At 35.2% G+C, this 20,640-nt stretch overlaps 1 pseudogene; it reads right to left on the reverse strand.

Annotated features, from left to right (window-relative positions):
• Positions 1-2,077: 2,077 nt before the first annotated feature.
• The window catches only part of LOC108313485, a 20,719-nt pseudogene continuing 2,156 nt past the window's right edge, over positions 2,078-20,640 (reverse strand).

The raw sequence follows: 20,640 nt of genomic DNA on the forward strand, positions 1-20,640 counted from the left end.
ATTGGCTTAGAATTTTTCAACTTCACAATGGTGCAAAAGTGATAAGCACTCATTAGATTCTATATAATCATTCTGTTTGTCACTTTCAGTAAAGTATTCAAAATGAGCTATTGCATACTTAATTATAAAATAGGCTTACTGTATTGTTAGATGATTTTGCCCAATAATAAGCTAATAATGTGGATGTTCCAGGTATGTTTGAGGTAGACTGGTCTAGATGAGCTATGATATTTGGTAGGTTAGATTTATTAAATGCATTTTGACTTACTATATTTTTAATTTAAGATGAATTTATTGGACATAATCCTAATAGAAGTCAATAAGCATCTGTATTACTTACAAATACCGTAATATATTTAATGTATTAAAAATATATTCAGGTAGAATATTTTCAACATTAAATAGTCAATTCATTTTACTGTAAATGTATTGATAGTAAATGATCCTTTATAGACAATAAACAACAGTGTCAGTTCAATGATATCAGAAATATTTTGTCTGAAGGCTGGAATGATTTTGTTTTTCACATTATATCACAGGCTATAAAGTCTTTAGCACAATCTGTGCTAGCCATTTGGAATCATAATGACCTCTTCTAAAAGGCTTAAAATATTGTTTTTATTTCTGCAAATTTTAGAAACATATAATTGCACATGGAACTAGATTTTGGCCATTATTCCATTCTGCTACATTGTTTTACTAAGATGAAAATTGAAATAGAATAAAAATTTTTACTTTTTTAATCTCATTTCAATGTTACAGAAGAATGTGAGTATTGCTGGGATCCATGTATATTTGAAATAAGGCCTTAAATATAGAAGTGCAATTTGAAACCATGTGAAGGTAGTTAAATCTGTTGTGTTCCTGAACTAAAAAGTTACATCATTTCAATTGGGAATTGACTTAGAATACAGATATTTATTTTTTTCATTATAGGTTTTCGGCAAAAAAATACAACAAATCCAAAACATTTACAAAAGACAATTCGAAGTCTTTAATAAAAATTTGGAAGGCTATGTTACTTTTTATGAAATACTTACATATTTTCATTTACACAGTGTCTCTCTGAAAGACCAATGAGGAATGACTGGGAATTAGAAATGGAAAACAAATCAACCCCATACAAAGAATGTGGCTGAATTTTCACTGAAGCAAATGAAAGCAGTTCTCTCATTCATTCCTTGATGTCTAGTCATTGGCCAAACAGGCTAATGCATAAATGGATCTCAGAGAAGGCAAATCCAAAGTGCCTAAAGGAAATTCTTTTTAATAAATTTAAAATCAAATATGTATCAGACTGTTTAATGTAATAAAGTTCAGAATGTTATATTTGATCATCACAAAGCTTTAGTTCTTAAATTTTCATAGGGAAGGCAAACCAATGATTCAGCAGTTTCATTTGTTTGACTCATTTTGAATTTCCCAGGAAGCAACCAAAGCAAATGTCTATGTAGTAGAAATATATTTTAGTTCAACTAAGAACTTGCCTCTCATTACCAGAGCATAATTGTTGCACATATATGGGTATACTTGTAATAGTAATGTATTTCCATTTCCATTTTAGTCTGTTCTTTTTAAAATCAGTTTTTGACATAATTTCAAAATTAGAATTAGATATTACAAACTTTCTCTTTTTACATTTTTCTTTTTAGACAGTGTCTCACTCTGTTGCCTAGGCTATAGAGGTGGGGTTTTGTCATGTTGCCCAGGCTGGTTTTGAATGCCCTGGGCTCAAGAGATCCACCCACATTGACCTCCCAAAGTGCTGGGATTACAGGTGTAAATACCTCAAATTTTCTATTGCAACAAAAACATTCTGAGAGTTAAAAAGTAAACTGAATCAATTTGTGGCTGGATCAGTGTTATTTAAACATCACTTGACCTACTAATGGAGGAGCCTAAATCACATACTTTCAGGAGTCAAGAGAAACTGTCAAAACTGGCATCAGTATATTGAATCTATGAATAATACCAAACCCATAAATTCAATGTTTACTTTTACAAGTTGGTAAGATTTTTTGGATCAAATTGGGGGAAAAAATCCAAAATCCATGCTAATTTTGTAGTGCATAGTCCTCTAACATAATTTCCTCTTATAAAAGCGACTGATAGTTTTTACTTTTTTGCTATAAATCGTGCAAATGTGAAATGTACTTGAATTGAAAAATATTCGCTTTCCCTTACGGTTGCGAACCTGTCTCTGTATCCCATCACAAACTTCATCAAGAATGTCTATGTTCATTTTTTCAGTTTCCTCATCACTGGATAATTCTTCAACTTCTTTGGATTCTACCTTTATCATTTCATCAGAACAACTCATTTTATGCAATCTCTCAAAAATGTACAATACCTTTGACTTTGCCCCTGTCTTAAAATAAAACCTAGTTTCAGTTGTCAAAGATACATATCAACTATAGGTCCAGGCTAGAGGTGAATATTAGAAGTGTGATTGGATTGGCTATCCCTGAATAGGTAAGAATGAAGCTGTGATTATATATTAAATTATCCAGAAAGTAAGTATGGACTGCTAAGGAGGAAAACTTAGGATGAAATATCAACATTCAATGCCTGAAGAAAACAGGGAATAAAAAGAAAAATCAGCAGATGTGTGGGATTTTAGAAGAAAGAAGTTGCTTTGAAAAATGTAATGGTAAACATTTTTCAAAGCTGATGAAATGTCAAGAAAGATTAAATCTTAAATACATACATTGGGAAGACATTTGGGGGACTAGTAGAGGGAGACAACAGATTAAAGTGAGTTGAAGAATAATAAAAAAAATCGACTAAAATATACATTCTGAATTATTTTGTACTGCATAAAATATAACTCAACTGATATTCATAGCTTTTCTCAATGTGACCTCATTCTATATGTAGCTTCATTTTCTGTTGTTAAATTGACTTTCAAAATGTGACCCATAATGAAAGTACTTATCCTCTTATTTCATTTTCTTTCATTCTCTCATTTCACCATTCTATTAAATCTTCCAAAAATATTCATTGAGCTCCAATTATGTGTTAGTACCATCTAGGAACTGAAAACTCAGCAATGAGCAAACAATTATGGAATGAGTCTCTGTCATACATACTACATTTATTTAGTCAAATTGTAGCAGTCAGAATAGTTTAGCCTAGTTTGCTGGGGAAACAACCATCCATGTAATCTCAGGGGCTTACAATAATAAATCAACACTTAGTTAATATTCAAACTGCATGTAGGCTGAAGTCAGCTGAAATCCTCATCCATATTATTTTTATTCCAGAACCCAGACAGGAAACAGAAAAAAAATATGCATAAAAATTTTGTTATTACCTCTTAAAGTTTCTTCTCAAATACAGTATACATCATGGTCTGTAATTTTTTTTCTTTCTAGGTGTTTTTCACTTTTTAATGTAGTATTAGACTGACCTTATGTAATGTATTGCATAGTCCCTCTTCCTCTTTTTTTTTTCTGAAAAAAAAAGTGTGTAAAACTTTGATTTTATTTATTTAGTTTTAGACAGAATTTACCAGTAAAACTATTTCAGTCTGGAACTGTCTTTATGATGACAAATTTAATTGCCTTAATGGAGATTAGGATTACTCAGATTTTCTTTCTTAATTTTGATAAATTGTATTTTTTAAGAAAGTTGTCTATTTGTTTTATTTTGTCGTATTTGTTGGTGTATAGTTCTTAATAACATGCTGTACTATTCTTTAATGTTTATAGTATTTAATGTCTTTGATTACATGGCTATCATTAGAAGGTATTAATCCACTTTTCCAACCATGCTGTCATGTGAATAAAACTTCCCCCTATGAATTTCTTCATCATTCATCCTTTCAGTATGTTCACTCAATACCCTGTAAATGCCAGAAAACAGAGGCCAAGACAGCTTAGATGTACTCTTTGCCTTCACAGAGCCAATGGTCTAGTGTATAATGTGGCTATTGAGTAAGAATTTGGAAATATGTTTGGTATAATTATATGAAGACGATATGCTTCAAGAAAATCTTCATGATTCTAAAGGGTAAATAGAATTAGTTAAACAAAGAGAAGCAGAAAGCACTGTCTAGTAAAAGAGAAAGCTAGGAAAAATTTCAGAAGCAAGAAATGATGAAATATAGTCCAAGACATTAAATGAAATAAAAATAAAAAAATTTAGTATTGCCAGCTATAGGCTGCAAAATGGGGAGATAGCCATAAGAATACTGAATAAGTATGTATGGTCAAAGGATAGAGTGCTTGTAAGTTGTAATGAGATGCAACATTTTTCTAAATGGAATGGGGAATTATTAAATTCTGTTTAGCATAAGGAAGTAACTATCAGATTTGCATTATTCAAATGTTACTAAGGCCTAAACATATAGAAAGTATTCGCAAGAAAGTAGGTTGGAAGCAAGGAGGGTGAGTTAAGATATTGTTCCAATGGTCTACACAAAAGATCATGGTGCCTTGACCAAGAGGTAACAGTGCAATTTTAGAAAAGGAGATGGATAAATCTACCAGAATTGACTCAACCTTATGATTGACTGAAATTCTCAAGTAAGGGAGACAATGCAGTCAAGAGGGACATGTAGACCTCTGGTGTAGGTAATTTGGTAGATGTGGTTGACAAATAATTAGATGAGAAACATACAAGGAGAAATGTTCTCCCAGGGACAGGGTTATTTTTGAACAAGATGAATTTGAAGGGGCTCTAAGCTACCTAGCAGGAAAACTGTGTAATATAACCAACTTGCCTGAACTCTGTTGAGTTTTAAATAGGTAACTTCATATTGGTACCTATACGCAACACTTAGCTTTACAGATGCTAGCTAAAAGAATGTGGGTGTAAACTGGGTTGGAGCTTTTCTAGAGTTTTTGGAAGTGAAGAATTCAGAGAGATTGAATATTATCCAAGCTGTTAAAGATTGGACCATGAAATATAAGTTTGATACGTTGAAAAATAAAGAGAAAGGAACGTGGGTAAAGAAAAAGTAGAGAGATCCGATGAGATATAAGTTCAAGGCAAGTTGAGAATGAGTTCTAGTGGAAGAAGATTAACAGAGTAACTGAAAAAGAGGACATTGTAGTTAAAAATGGGATGTGTTTGTTTGGAACTTCTAACAATATCCTGGGTGGGTGTTGAAATTTTGAATGATGAGAGAGGAAAAGACAAAGGTGTAAAGGAAGGAAAGCAGACGTGTGAGTCTTGAGTGAGGCTCTTAGAAGTTCCTGCAATGCCTTTGTAATTGGACTCATGTGTCAACTGTTCTATGAGACTTCAGGTCCCTTAATGTCCAGGTCTGTAACTTACTCTCCCCTCAACCAACAGACAAACCCACTAGCATGCTATCATGTATCAAACAAGGACTGCATAACTAAATCTTGTGTCAATAAAATCAATAAATGAATGTGGTGATTTGTCTGAAATTCATATTATAAAATTACTCAATAACAACCATAAGGCAAATCGTCCCAAAGTAATATCATTCCTAGGATTTTATAGAATGTCATTGATTATCTTATAGCCAGAGAAATTCCAAATCTTTTTGGTTGCTTGCTGTCTGCTTGAATTACCTACTAAATCCCACTGACAAAGTCCTCATAGAGAAGTAATTTTACAGTAGTGTGATTACCAGGCATTAAAGTATTAAGAAAAAAAAAAAAGATTTCCTATAGCAATAGCTTCATATACAAAATTTTAGAAATAAGCAGTAGAAAGCATTAGCACAGGCCTAGGACAACTTTAGGCATGAAATAAAACCTTACATTTTTATTTTTACTTTCATAGTAAGTAACAAAAGGACACCCTTTCTCCTTGGGAATCCACTTCAAAGGGTGAACAACACTGTCTTTACTTAACCAACAGCCTTTCCAAAAAACAACCTTGAGAGTATCACGCAAACTGACTTTGTAATCGTTTTGGGCAACATGTTTACATTTTAAACTTTGGAGTTTGCATTTTTCTTTTTTCTTTCTTTTTTTTTTTCAGAGCTCAATTTGTCAACTCGTTGGAATTTGTAATTTATGGCTCTGCAGCAGTCCAAAGTTCCTTATCCTTAAGTGATCCCATTCCCATGGAAGTTTATGTTACAGTGATAAAAAAATCTTAAAAGTCAAGATAATATTTTTGAATCATTATATGATGTTTCTAAATATGTTCTTCTATGTTGCTATCCCTGTAATTTTTGAAAGGTCTTTGATATTACAAAATGAGGAAAAAAAAAAAGAAATCTTAATCAATGAAATGTCAAGTCATTAAAATAGCTCCCATAATACTTCCTTTCTGAGTATTTTATTTTCAGCTTCAAATCTGTATTTTTCCTCTTAAATTAATTTCTCTAATCTTTATTGACTCCCTACCACATGCCAGATGCTTCACACAACATTAAGAATTAAAAAAGAAATAATATCAGTAACAGTCTCTAACTTGTGTTTATCGTCAGTTGTAGTGAAAACAAACATCAAAGCAGATAATAGGAAGTTTAGGACTTCCTAAACTTGGTTGTGACTATCAGCCAAAGGTCTGGTGAAATTGAAGATAAAATAACATATAAATGAATACATTATTCAGCTGTTGTTTTATTTGAGTAAGCTAGAATACTTTACTTTTGTTCAATGCAGAATTTTCTAATGTTGCATTTATTTGTTAACACAAAGAGTTACTCTATACAATTTTGTAGTCCATGATTTCTTTTTTAAACCTTTCAGGATTAAATCAAAATTTGGCTTCAGAGTTACAATGGTAACTTAAAAGCACAGAAGCCAAATATTTACCAGAACTGTAAAACTGTAAAACTATTCACATTATTTCTAGCTTGAAAGTGCTAGAAATACATCAAAATTGGCCTTTATTAACTGAGAAGTTAATTTTATATGTTAGTGACATTTCTCCAGATTAGCATATTTATTTGCAAGTCAATGTGAATTGTTTATAGGGAAATGTTTGCTTAATTTAGATGAACTATTTTTCTTGTGTTTCTAAGATTTTGTGGAAACAGAAAATCTCATATCCTGTTTCTCATTGGTATAAGTGTGCCCCATGGAGCATTGACTCGTTCACACTTCACATCAGGGATGTGTAATTTGGCCCCTCTGGGTAGCCAAAAGAACTAGGTATCCTGTGGGTCCAGCGGAACCATGGGAAGGTAAGTTAGTCTTTCCTTGTCAGCCAGTGCATTGCATGAGGGTGCCAAACATCTATTGGTGGTAGAGCAGGAGGAGTAGTCTGGACCTGGGAAGTCCCTGAGTTATCGTTATGCCTGTCCCTTAGGAAATAAGCAAGGGCCAAGATTGAGGACAGGATGAATACGTAATCTGGTAGGACTGGGAGGATTTTATATGATGCATAAACTAGGTCTGAAACATTAGCATTTTATTGTTTTTTAAAAATCTTGATCTTCTTCACATGGAATTGGTAGTTTTATTCTTCAGCTACTTGCACTGAGACTATGAACTTGTTCAAACTTTACCTTCTGTCTCACAATACTAGCTATATTGATCATGGTGGCAACTGCTGAAAATATAACCCCCTAGATGTCAGTGGAGAGTAAAATTTATTCTTGCTCCACCAAGTTCAGTGCAGATATAGTCAGACTTTAGTGGTGCACTTCCCAGTGGTGATCCAAAGGTCCAAGCACCTCTTATGCAGTATCTTCCACTGCTGCTAAGTATTTCAGGGTCCCCTGGAGTCTTGAAGCCTTCTACAAATACCTTGCATTTGGACATCAAACAAGAGAAGAAGGATCTTTAATGAAATAACTTACTTTTATTCCACTAACATCTCATCAGCCAAAACTAATCATTCTCCCCACTCTTCCAACACGCTCTTTCAAAGAGAAATGGGAATGAGACTGCAGCCAACTCAAGAAAAGATACTGGCAAAAAAGACATTTTGTATTCCTGTTTCATTGCTACGATATGATGGATTTTGTCTAGATTAAGGAAAAGGGATGCTGTAGATCTATCAGGTTATACTGTGCTTGGAGATATGTAATAATCTTTGCAAGGTTTAATCTTCTTCATTATTAAGGGAATTGGATTTTCCGATCATTGTAAACTGATATTTCATGATGTTTAATATCATCCCATAAAAATAATAAGAGGAACAATAGTTGTAATAAATTTATCAAATGCCTCATCTTAGCTCATTCTTCAAAAGGCATCTTAGTCTAGTTGGACTTCTGTGAAAGTAATAAAAGTGGTAAATATCCAACTAACATTTTGTAAGCTGAGAAAAATTTTCTTCAAAAGTAAAATACAGGTCATTGCGTGGTAAAAGAAAATACTCATACCAGCAGAGTACTTAATATAGTAGTTTTATATGGAAAACATGATGTCTTTACTAGGTATAGTTAGTGCTTAGCCCATAAAGTTATGAATACATGTCTGCTTCTGGCTATCTATAAATATCTGCATTTGCTTATATGACCTGAATATTAATGGCAAACTTTCCTATAGAATAAAAATGATTAATGAGACTCCTAAGCTGGAGACCTAAATATTGGAGGCCAATTTTGTAATGTTCACTTAGTTCTGATGTCAATTACTATATTTCCAAAAGGGGACTTACCAATTGCTAATTATATCAATATTCATATAATACAATGACAAATACTCACATTTTGTGGCAGATTGCATCTTTCAACTGCCACCTCCAACTCCATCCATTGCAGCAGAGTAGACTTCTGTGACCACGTCAACCAATAGAATAAGGCTAAAATGACACCATCACATATCCAAGGTCTGATTATAAAAATGTTAGGCTATATTCACTTTGTTCTCTTAGGATGTTTGCTGTCGGTCACTATGCTGGAAAGAAGTCCAAATCTTCCTCTCCAAATACACCCCCTCTAGATGTCAGTGGAGAGTAAATTTATCCTTACTCTATCAAGTTCAATGCAGATATTCAGCCTTCAGAGGTGCTGTTCTCAATCATGAGCCAGGGGTCCAGTTTCTTTAAATAAACTTCTGAGTAAAAATACTTATAAATAAACTAACATGTTTTCCCCATTTTTAAATTGGGGTTTTAGAAGGACTATTACTGGGTTGAAAACTATTATGAAGGCATGAATTAGACAAGAAGAGGCCACCTTAGGAGTTCTAATCCACAGCTCAGCTGAGGTTTCAGCCAACAACCTGCATCAACAATCACATATGTGAGGAAAGATGCCTTCTGATGATTCAAGCTTCCAGCCAGAAGACTTCTCAAGTAAAACTCAAGGTGGAGTTGAAGCAAGCCATGCTGAACTTCAGAATCCATGACAGTAATTTACCAGAATCCAATACTAGTAAAATAGTATATTTTTAACACTAGATTTCAGATAATTTGTTATCTAGCCATGGTAATTGAAACATTCTTTATTCAAACATAACTAGACCCCAACTTTCCATTAAACATTTGCATTATTTTTCTCCTAGCTTTAACAGTATTGACATAGATACTTTATGTTCAATTGTTCCACTTGATTTGAATTTTACCAACTATATAACACAGAAAAATTCTTTAAAAATTATAAACATGTATTATGCATTCAGCCTTCACTCTGACGTTTTCTTTCTGAATATTTTTGACTTAACTGCTATTACATGTTTGATTATACAACACACTAAATTATGTAAGAGTAAATTTATTATTGATAATTTCTAAACTAATAGATTTAGTTCAGGGTCATAGCACTAGTAGTCCCAGTTCATAGCAGGATAGGGCTTATACATGGTAATGGTCAATAAATATGGCACGAATAACTGCATGAAGACACTTTTAATCTGTTTTGAAAATTAGTTGGAATACTGCAAAAATATAACTATGTAATATTTGCTGTTATTGCTAAATGTAAATTTGAGATTTAGCTTATTTGTGCTTTTATAGTCTTATTCATTTGACCATTTAAATATTTGACTATGAAATTGAATAAATTTACATTGACTTCCCATTCTGTATTATAAAAACTGTAACTATTCACTTACTGAAAATGTTTTTGTCATTTCAGTAATGGCGATGGTGATAACAATAGCAGCAAGTGTTTCTTGGACACTTACTTGTGCCAGAAATTGTCCTAAGTTCTTCTTGGACTACTGAATTAATTTACATGAATTGGGATATAATTTAATAATAGACGAATTCATTCCTTTTGGTTGTACAGTTCTATTCATTCTGATAAATGCGTATAGTCAAGAAATCATCATTACATTTAAGACATAGAACATTTCCATTACCTAAAATAATTCCCTTATGCCAGTTTGTGGTCAGTTCTTCCTCCTGTATTCAGCCCTTAACAAACAATGGTCTATTTTCTGTCCATATTGTTTTGCCTTTTCCAAAATGTCATATGAGTGGAATCATACTGTATGTACTACCATTTGCTTCTAGTTTATTTCAATTAGCATAATTGTGAACCATTTCACAAACATTTGTGAATCATTAATGTTGTTGCATTGTTGTTTTTTGTTCCATTGTATAGATGTACCAAAATTTGTATATGTCTTTTCCTTATTGATGGACATTTGGGTTTAATTTGGGTAATTATGAGCAAGATTGGTATATAAGCATGGGTGTATCGGCATTTATACAAACATATGCTTTCAATTCTCTTTCGTATCTACCTAGGAGTGGGGTATGGATGTATAACTTTATGAGAAACCATCAAAATATTTTCAAAAGTAGCTGTGTCATTTTCAAAAATAGCTGTGTCATTTCGCATTACCATTAGCATTGTATGAGAGTTCCAATTGATCTCCATGCTCACCACAACTTGATACTGCCAGTTTTGTTTTAAAGCTATTCTAGCAGATGTTTACTACCTCATTGTGGTCTGAATTGGTATTTCCCTTAATAAAAAATGATGTATAGTATCATTTCATATGTTAATGTGCATCCACATAGTCTTTGGATAAAGTTTTATATTTTGCACATTTTTAATTTTTAAATTATTTTTGAATTTTGAAATTTTAAAATATATTTTTAGTATCAGTCTTTCATTACACACACACACACACACACACACACACACACATATATATATTTTGAAATATTTTCTCCCAGTCTGTGACTTGTTCTTTGATGTTTTTAACTGTGTTTTTCAAGGAGCAAATTAAAAAAAAAAATTTTTGTATTTTGTTGGATGCCAACATATTTAATTTTCCTTTTATGATTCATATTACTGGATGTTGAGTCTAAGCTTAACCCAAGGTTGTATAGAATGCCTCCTGGGTTGTTCTTTCTTTGTAGGCATTTCCTTGGAGATGTTTTATAATATCTGCCTGTGGTGCAGAGTGTGATTCACATTTATTTTTGCATAAGATGTACAATTTTTGCCACATCTTCTGGAAAAACGTTGAATTACTTCATCTACATAATTCTAAATTTTGTAGTCCTAATATATGAGTTTAATTAAATAACCCAGAGGTACACATTGTGCACCTTGAATATATACTTTTTTTTTTTTTTTTGAGACAGGGTCTTTCTCTTTCGCCAGGCTGGAGTACAGTGGTGTTATCTCGGCTCGCTGCAACTACCACTTCCTGGGGTTCATGTGATTCTCCTGCTTCAGCCTCCCAAGTAGCTGGGACTACAAGCACACACCCAGCTAATTTTTGTGTTTTTGGTAGAGTTGGGGTTTCACTATGTTGGTCAGGGTGATCTCGATCTCCTGACCTCAGGATCCGCCCACCTTGGCCTCCCAAAGTGCTGGGATTACAGGCATGAGTCACCGTGCCTGTCCAAATATATACAGTTTTTTAAATTTGTCGATTCTACCTTAATGTAGCTGGAAAAAAAAAAGCCCATTCCTTTACTCCATCAGCTGGCAGCCTCTGGCACTTTGGGGAATACAGTATGTGATAAGACTAAAAGATTTCTTGGTTGTATTCTCCTTCACCTTAATTTGTGTAAAACAATTACTTTCATCTGAAGAGATTGTAGGCAGAATCCTTTGTGATTGTTCAAATATATAGTATACTTTGTGGTAGTGTAACTGGCTTAGGTCTTGAGGTTGGGAAAAGGAAGGCAATACCTAAAATATGTATCAATTATAATCAAGATTAATCATGCCCCTTTTAGAGCAGAAATCCAAGGGTAGCAACTTGCTACTAAATGTCTCGTTGATTATCTTAAGGTGCCACACTAGAGACTCACAGTTGATCTCAGTTGCTAAGAGATTGGGCATTTTACTAGAGAAATAGCCAGATCAACCTTATTGAGTGGGATTCAGTGCTGTCAGGCCCTGCATGTCTCCATCTCTACTATTATGGCTACTCTGTGCTTGAGCTTATGCTGCAGCAAAGGGGTATCTGAGCATAGATGCTGGCCGATGTCAACAAGCTGCTGTTCAATCTACACTGTTAGTGCCTCTTCCTTTTGAATGTTCTTTGGTGGGCATTAAAATGTCATACATAGACCTTCATATTTTGTTAAAATTCCTATATGTTCCTCTGCATGTCCTAGTCCTGCCGATCTTTTTCCTTCGATCAAACCATTAGCTTCTGTAAATGTGTCTGTATATACTCTTACCGTGGACTTTCTATCTCCATGCAATGTGGATGACAAGTTGTATCACCCTATGATCTGCCCAATAGGTAAATTTATAATCACCAGTCTTTTTGGACCATCTATGAGTGGGACTGTTGTACAACAATAACTGATTTTCAGTTTGAACCCACTTACCAAGGTGAGGCCCTTGGAAAACTCAGCCATTTTCCTCCTCTGTCACATGGCCATAAGAAACTACCCCTACACCAAAAGGAAGAATGAATGGTGGTGGGCAACCTGGTGTGTAGATTAATCTCACCATCTGAAATTCTTTGCGCCTGATTCCATATATATTGTTTTCTTCTTAAAATGCATTTCTGCTAGGCCTTGACCTTGGAGCTTGTGAAAATGACATAAATACAGTGCAAAATTGGCAGTTCTGGTCAGATGGCCTCTTGATGGGCGATGTTCATCTGGTCGGTCTCTATCAGAGCCCTTTTGCATGCTGGGAGATGCTTTCTGAATGCAGATACAGACAGTATGACTTAGATACAGAATCTGAGGGTTCTCTCTTGTTCTGAGACAAGAGCTTGTCACAAATGTAAAGGAAGAAAAATAACTTTTCTTCAACTCTGATAAATTCTTAGTTGAAATGGACCACTGTAACAAAAAGCAGATTAACAAGAGGAAAACAAACAGAAATTTATTAACATGTATATTTCATATGCATGCGTAAGATACCCAGGGAATGAATAGTTTTCAAAAAGGTGGCTGTGAATTTCTATTCGCATATTTAGCATCTTAAAAAATCAGTAGATTTTTAGATAGGTAATAAGACAAAGGAAATGGACTTTGAGACTCTAGAAGCAGCAACTTCTGGGAAGGCAAATAAACAGCGGAAAAGCTAATTATCACATCTCATTCCTTTTGGTTCATATCTCCACGTACAGCAGAGACAGTGAAATCCCAAGCATGCATCTTCTCAGTAGTCAGTCCACCTTCCTTCGGGCACTGATGAAGATGATTGCTTGAGTGATGGTCAGGGTTTCATACAAGTAGCACAGTGTGTCCAGCTTCCACTCCTCTCATTCCAAGTTAATATGGAATTGGTGGAAATGCTCCAGGGTCAGCTCTTCCTTCTTGACAAGAATCCAAATGGGGGCGCTCATGAACTTCTTGGTTACCTCAAGTACATCAGAAGGCACTGCAGCCGACAGCAAAACTACCTGGGTGTTGCTGTTAAACTTTTGAAATATGTCATAGATCTGGTCCTTGAATCCATGGCATAACATTTTATCATCTTCATCCAGTACAAACATTTTGATGTATTTGGGAGGCAGGTATCTCCAGTTAACTGTATCAAACATGTGTCCAGGGGAACCCATGATGACATAAGAGCTTCCATCTGCAGTTTCTGCACCTCAGTACACACATTGGTGCCCCCAATACAGGCCTAATAGGAGGTACCCATGTAGCCTCCTAGTGTCTTGACCACCTTCTGTATCTGGTTAGCCAATTCTCTAGTGGGTGCTAGGACCAAGGCCTGGGTAGCCTTTAGATATAATTAACTCTGCTGCAGAACTGATATGGCAAATGTGACCATTTTTCCAGTTCTAGATTGGGCTTCAGTGATCACATCATAACCCTTGATACAAGGTAGAATGGCCTGCTGCTGGATGGCAGAGGGCTTCTCAAAACCATAGGCATAGATGTCATGGAGGAGAAGCTCCTAGAGGTTCATGTCATCAAAGCTGTCAACAATCTCATTCCAGTTGCTTCTAATGATGCTTTTGGGCTCCATCCCATCAGGGCCATTGTCTCAGGATTGGGAATCCTGACTGACACCTGTAATCCCAGTACTTTGGGAGGCCTAGGCAGGTGGATCACTTGAGGTCAGGAGCTCAAGATCAGCCTGGCTATCATGCTAAAAACCCCTCTCTACTAAAAATAAAAAAATTAGCTGGGTGTGGTAGCACAGGCCTGTAATCCCAGCTACTCAGGAGCCTGACGCAGGAGAAGGGCTTGAACATTTAAACCCGGGAGGCAGAGGTAGCAGTGAGCCAAGATTGTGCCACCACACCCAGCCTGAGGGTGACAGAGTGAGATTCTGTCTCAAAAAAAAAGGAAAGAAAGAAACCAACTAATTATTAAAGGATTCTTCTGGTACCATCTATAGGCCAATAAGGGTCTAAAGTGGTCTTTAGTGAACTTTACCTTTGTCCTCTCTGGTAGGTGAGTGACATTATATCTTTTGTCTTTGTGAATCTATGTTCTACTTTTATGCAAGTAGAAAAGGGCAGAAATCTTTCCTGCAACTACTTCTTCATTGCCTTTAGCTCAACAATCCCTCCTGTTTCGGAGAATTGTGGCATACTCCAATCTCCTAAAGCACTACAGATACCTGAAATGCATGAGTCTATAGGTTTTATGGCTTAGGTGGCATGGCTGCTTTGATTGTAACCTGAACCTGATATGGCTCCATTTCCTTCTCCAGGCCCCATTTAAAGCTGGGAGACTCGCTTGTTACTCAGGAAATGGGCTGAAATTATTTTCTTAAGTGTGAAATATGTTGCCTCCAGAGACCAGAGAGGCCTACCAGTCATGTGCAGGAATCAGGGTTCTTCGAGATTGAATAGAAGACTTTTTCCAGGATTCCTCTAGATTTTATAGAAGACAAATTGGTGGCATGGATTACATTGAGAAAAACCATACCTACATCATTTAGGTTTTTTTAAGAGTCTTTCTTTAAGATTTACACTAATATCTGTTGTTCTCCCTAAGATGTAATAGTGCTTTTTATTCACTGTCTCGGTGAGGCAGAAATCGTTGGGCAGTTTCAAAGGCTTCCACTTGAGTGTCCTCACTGGGCTAGGCCTTGCCTTACAGGAGAAGTAACATTTGAGGATGCCAAAGGCCAATATGATCATATCAATTAAACATTCTTGGACCTGAAGCAATAACCATCAAGGGGATCCATTTATCCATTGAATCTACTGTGACTCACAAATAGGCCAGTACTTTATCATTTCTCCTGAAATAGGAGAGTCTGATGAAATGTCAGGCCCCTAGAATCAAGGTCAAAGTCCTCTATATCAGCGATTAGCAAATTTTTTCTTAAAATATGCCAAATAGCAAATATATTAGGATTTGAAGGACATACAGTTTTTGCATCTCAAGTATTCAGCTCTACTGCTGCAGTGTGACAGCAGCCATAGATAATGTGTAAGCAAAGGGATATGGCTGTGCTCCCAGTGCAGAGGCCTTAGGTGGCCTTCAACTGGGAAGAGTGTAGCATTTCTGCAGGCCAAGAGTGTTCAGAATAACCCGGGGACTCACAATTTTCAAGACATTGGCCCTCATATCCGCACATCCACTTGTAAGGTCTTACTCCTCTTGAATAAGGACACTGACATGACTTCACAGACTTGCTGATTTTGAGAATTCAACATTTCTTTCATTTTTATTTTATTTTATTTTTGAGAAAGAGTCTCACTCTGTTGTCCAGGCTGGAGTGCAGTGGCATGATATCAGGTCACTGCAACCTCTGCCTCCTGGGTTCAAGCAATTCTTGTGCCTCAGCCTCCTGAGTAACTAAAATGACAGGCACACAGCACTGCATCTGGCTACAACCTTCCTGTTAGCTCTGCTGTTTTTATTATTAAATTGTTAACGTGATCCTCAACTGTTTCTGCCTTATGGCTATAGGAGATGAGGATGGGTTTATGTGCTGCTAAAATGCCCTCTAACTTTCGCATCAGCTACAAATTAATGAATTAATCACATTCAGCTTTTGTTTTCTTTTCTAAAATATTGAATGCCCAGCAAAAGTCAATCCATTTTATAAGCCTTATAGTTATTACCTTCCATGAACTCTGAAATCATGCTTCGCTCATTCATCCGCTTCCTTCCATCAATGAAAGTTTAACAGTTGCACTAGTACTTCCTACTGGAAGCTATCCGTGCTCCACCTGTTAGCCATCTGGCCAATTATACAGATGCAAATTTCTCTTTATAGTCTATTTTTTAAATCTACTCTTGGCATCTAAGTTTGTCTTCCTGTGTTCTAGAAAACATATGCAAAAATAGAGATTTGCATGTACTTGGTATATAAGGGAGCATTCTCCAGAACAACACCTGGAAGGAAGTGGAAGGAGTAAGATTAGTCAGAGTTGAACTGTGTGTGATGCTTCTGCAACAGAAGCCTTAGCCAGTCTATGGGGAATTCTGAACCTTGCAATGACCCTTCAGATATGTCCTTAACTGAGAAAAGAGAGGGGGTCTTTACACTTCTGAATTGAGCAATCAATGAATATGTGGTTTCTCCAGCATTAGTGGAAGCAAGGTGACTTTTCTTGGCTGAGGACGATAAGGTTGCCTGCTACTAGGTTTCTTATTCTCTGGCATGCTAGTATAAACTTTTGCAGATAGCATTGGCATTGGTAAGGTTTTAAAAGAATGAGCAGAATTAGATGAGACCTCTTCAGGTCTCAACTTGAAACTGGGCAAGCATCACATCTGCTGCATTCTATAGGACAGAGCAAGTCACAAGGCCAATGCATGTTTGAGAACTGGATTAAGACTCCACCACATTCTTGCAGGTGTGAGAGGTTGCATTATGAAAACTTACATTCAAAGGGTATGTGTACCAAACAAGAAATAATTGGAGACACTTTTACAATTAATCCACTACATATAGGGCTAAGATTTCAACTAATTATTATTTCTTTCTTCCTATACATTTTATAGCTTATTCAATCTCTAAAATTTAAGATTTTAAAATAGAACCCCTTACTAATATTTGGGGCTTCATATTTTTCCCCTTCTTTTCAAAACCAAACCAAAACATTCAAGGCTGTTCAAAGAAAAATGTAATACATCTTTGCAAGATTTAATAGTCTAGTCAATAATACAAAACCCACCTTTCATTTTCCTTGGTAAATGTATTTTACTTGATTGCCAACCACCAAAATAAACACTGGCACAACTGCAGGATTTTCAATTCTTTGAAATAGGAACTGGAAGTAGCAGAAATAGAATTGAGGGAATGCAAGGTCAGCACGTGATGTGTGCTTATAAAGCTGCTCTGACTACTGTCCCCACTGATTTATACTTGTCACAAACTGAGGGCTCAGTTGTGGTGCCAACTTTCTTTCATTATTATCTTTATTTTAAAGTGATTTGTATGGCAGAAGAAAAAATGCATTGCAGGAAGTCAAAAATTCTAAGTAATCTTAGTATAATTTTGGAAACTGATATGAAGAATGGAGTAAGAAAAAATTTGGCATTTGACTTCTAAGTATGGGAGATAAGATAATCTAAACAAAAAAATATACCTAATATGCTTACCAAATAAGATGTGTGGCAGGAATATATAAATTACTACATTTTCCTTATGTGCAAATATCATTAGGTAGAATATATGTACAAGATCAACAATGGCCACAAGGCTGGGCTAGGTGTGATGATTATTATTTGTCTGTATTCTCTATTTGTGTCTTATTCTTCAGTTTACTTAATAAGGCTAGAATTTTTAAATTGTTGCTAATAACAGCCCAATTTTTTGACGCTGAAATCTCTCAGCTTTATAGTCTCTAGGCTTATTTCTGTAAACGGCAGCTGTTTCACATTCTTGGAATTTCAATTTATGAAGGTCAATGTTAAGAACAAATTCAGACTGTCCTAAATTATTCAATCTATCCTAGAATGGGAGAGATCTGAAAAAAAAGTTGACAGATTAATTGCCTAGACTTTGTTGTAGAAATCAGTCTACAAAAGTCCTATTGCTGACATGATAGCTTCATTATTATTTTTTGTGGGGTTTTTATTCATTTATGTAGAGGAGGAAGATGACGTTTAAGGACAGTAGCTGTCTCCATGTGCTCTTTGTTGGAGCTGGGTATTTCTTATCAGTGTGAGGTTGATTGTGGAGACATGTTTGAGGGAGAAAGCACAGGATAATAAGCTCTGGACCGCCTTATCTTTCAGTAGGATCATGCATTACAGAATATGTTGAATCATTTCCACATCTTTAAGGGTGATCATTTGAGTGGTGATTCTAAGCATTGACTTGAGGTCAATGACTCTAGAGGTAAAAATATATTTTATATAGCAATATATGTAGTAGTTCAGATAAATTATTAAGTGATGATGGACACAGAGTTCTATAGTTCTGAGTTTACCATAAAATACTCAAATAGGAAAAGTCTTCCCATTATCTGTGATGTTACTCAGACCCCTACTTAATGAGATGAGTACTATTTTTTGTTGTGTAGAAATTTTGTTATTCATCATTATTTTCATCTTTCTTATCTATTTTGCTATACACAACAAACCACTGAGATAGCTAAAGCGCATTTCCTCATCTTTTATAGATGAAAAAAGTGGAGGTATGGACTTTCAAAATATCCTCCATACCTGACATTCTTAAATTGGTAAGATTCTATCACTATTAGATTGGCCCAAAAAAGGGTAATGTGTTATTCCATACAAAGTGATACAGAAAATAAAGAAATAAATGTATAAATCGGATACTTTTAAGTAGTGGTACATATTACAATAAAAATGAAAGAAGGTAACATAACCAAAAAGTAATCATTGTGCTCCTCCAAACTATGTAAATAAATCTGGCTATAGTGAGTGAGTTAAATTTAAACTGAGACTTTAATTTTTTCATGGAATTACCTATGTGGAGATGACAGGAGAAATCAACAAGTGCAAAGCCAACGTGTTACTCTTGATAACCTGGATAAAAGGTCAATGTGGCTGCAATGAGTGAAGTAAAACTGGTATAATGTGTGATCAGAGAGGCAGGTAGGGTCAAGATCCTTTAGAGACTGGCCATTGTAAGAGGTGTATATTAGATGTAAAGTGGAAAGCTATTGACAGTTATAAGCAAGGAGACATCATTATCTATTTTGAATTTTTGGAAAAATCATGCTATTTGGATTTGGGAGCAGGAAGAACAGTAAGGATCTATGGTGTAAGCAAAACTGAGACTCAGACTTGATCTATAGCAATGATAGCGGGGAGGAGCGAACAGTCAGCATATATATTGTAGTAAAAGTGCCTGAAGATTTGCCTACAGATTAAAAGTGAGAATGAAAAGAACAGAGGCATGAAGAATAAGGACTTATAAGCATTTGGATAAATAACTTGGCAAATGATGATAACATGTATCAAGGGAAGAGGAAATGGGTGAGGCGGTGACAAGGTCGAGTTGATATGCTTATTAGAATTAAGTCAAAGTGCCACATAGGCAGCTGAAGTACATTTCTGAAGTTCAGGCAAGAGGTTATTATTAATGTGGATCTCATTGGTAGATTGCATTTAAGACATGAGACATGAGACAAATGAGATTTGCTGGAGAAAGAGAGTACAGACAGAGAAGAGACACCGGGACACTGAGGACATCAGAAGTTAGAATTTCTACTGGAATCCTTTTAGACATAAAATTACTACTGCTTCAACTTTTTCAGCTTTTATTAATGGCTATAATCCTAATAATTTATAGTACAGTTACTTCATACTTCATATGTATAAAATCCAAATCATTAAAATTTTAATATCTTGTATTAGATGCCTTGTTCTTATCCTTCAGTTTTCACCTGTATTTATTTATTTTTAATGGCAAAGGAATATCTTCTTGGCTATGAATGGCAAGGCAGAATGAAAAATAGTGGAATTTATAATAAGATGTTGTTTGAAACCAAACTTTCTTTTACTCGTGACATAATTCACTGACTACATTTTTTTCCTGATGGAGAAAATACCCAAAACCAAATACAGCTTCAAAATATGTAAAAATATTGTTTCTCTTATGATCCAGCAAGAAACAATTGTCTGATAAAATGCTGTAGCCTTCATGTGAAACCCATTACGACAATTATAGTTACCAGGATGAATACTTTATAGATTTTAAATGCTTCCACTGTGTAGACTAACTAAAACTTTTCACATTTAGAAGATTCTGTTCTTTAAAAAAGAACAGCCTCACACACACCAAGAACAACCATAACAACACCACGTGCACACAGCACGGACATTTCATGAAAACTAAAAAGGAAGCAACTAAGGGACTGTTGTGGTGGCTCGTGCCTGTAATTTCAGTTGGGAAGCCAATGTGGGAGAATTGATTGAGCTCAGGAGTTCGAGACCTGTCTGGGCAACACAGTGAGACCCTGTCTCTATTAAAATACAAAAAATTAT

This window comes from Cebus imitator, unplaced genomic scaffold (genome assembly GCF_001604975.1).
Source record: "Cebus imitator isolate Cc_AM_T3 unplaced genomic scaffold, Cebus_imitator-1.0 Scaffold138, whole genome shotgun sequence".
In the NCBI taxonomy this organism is placed as follows: Eukaryota; Metazoa; Chordata; class Mammalia; order Primates; family Cebidae; genus Cebus; species Cebus imitator.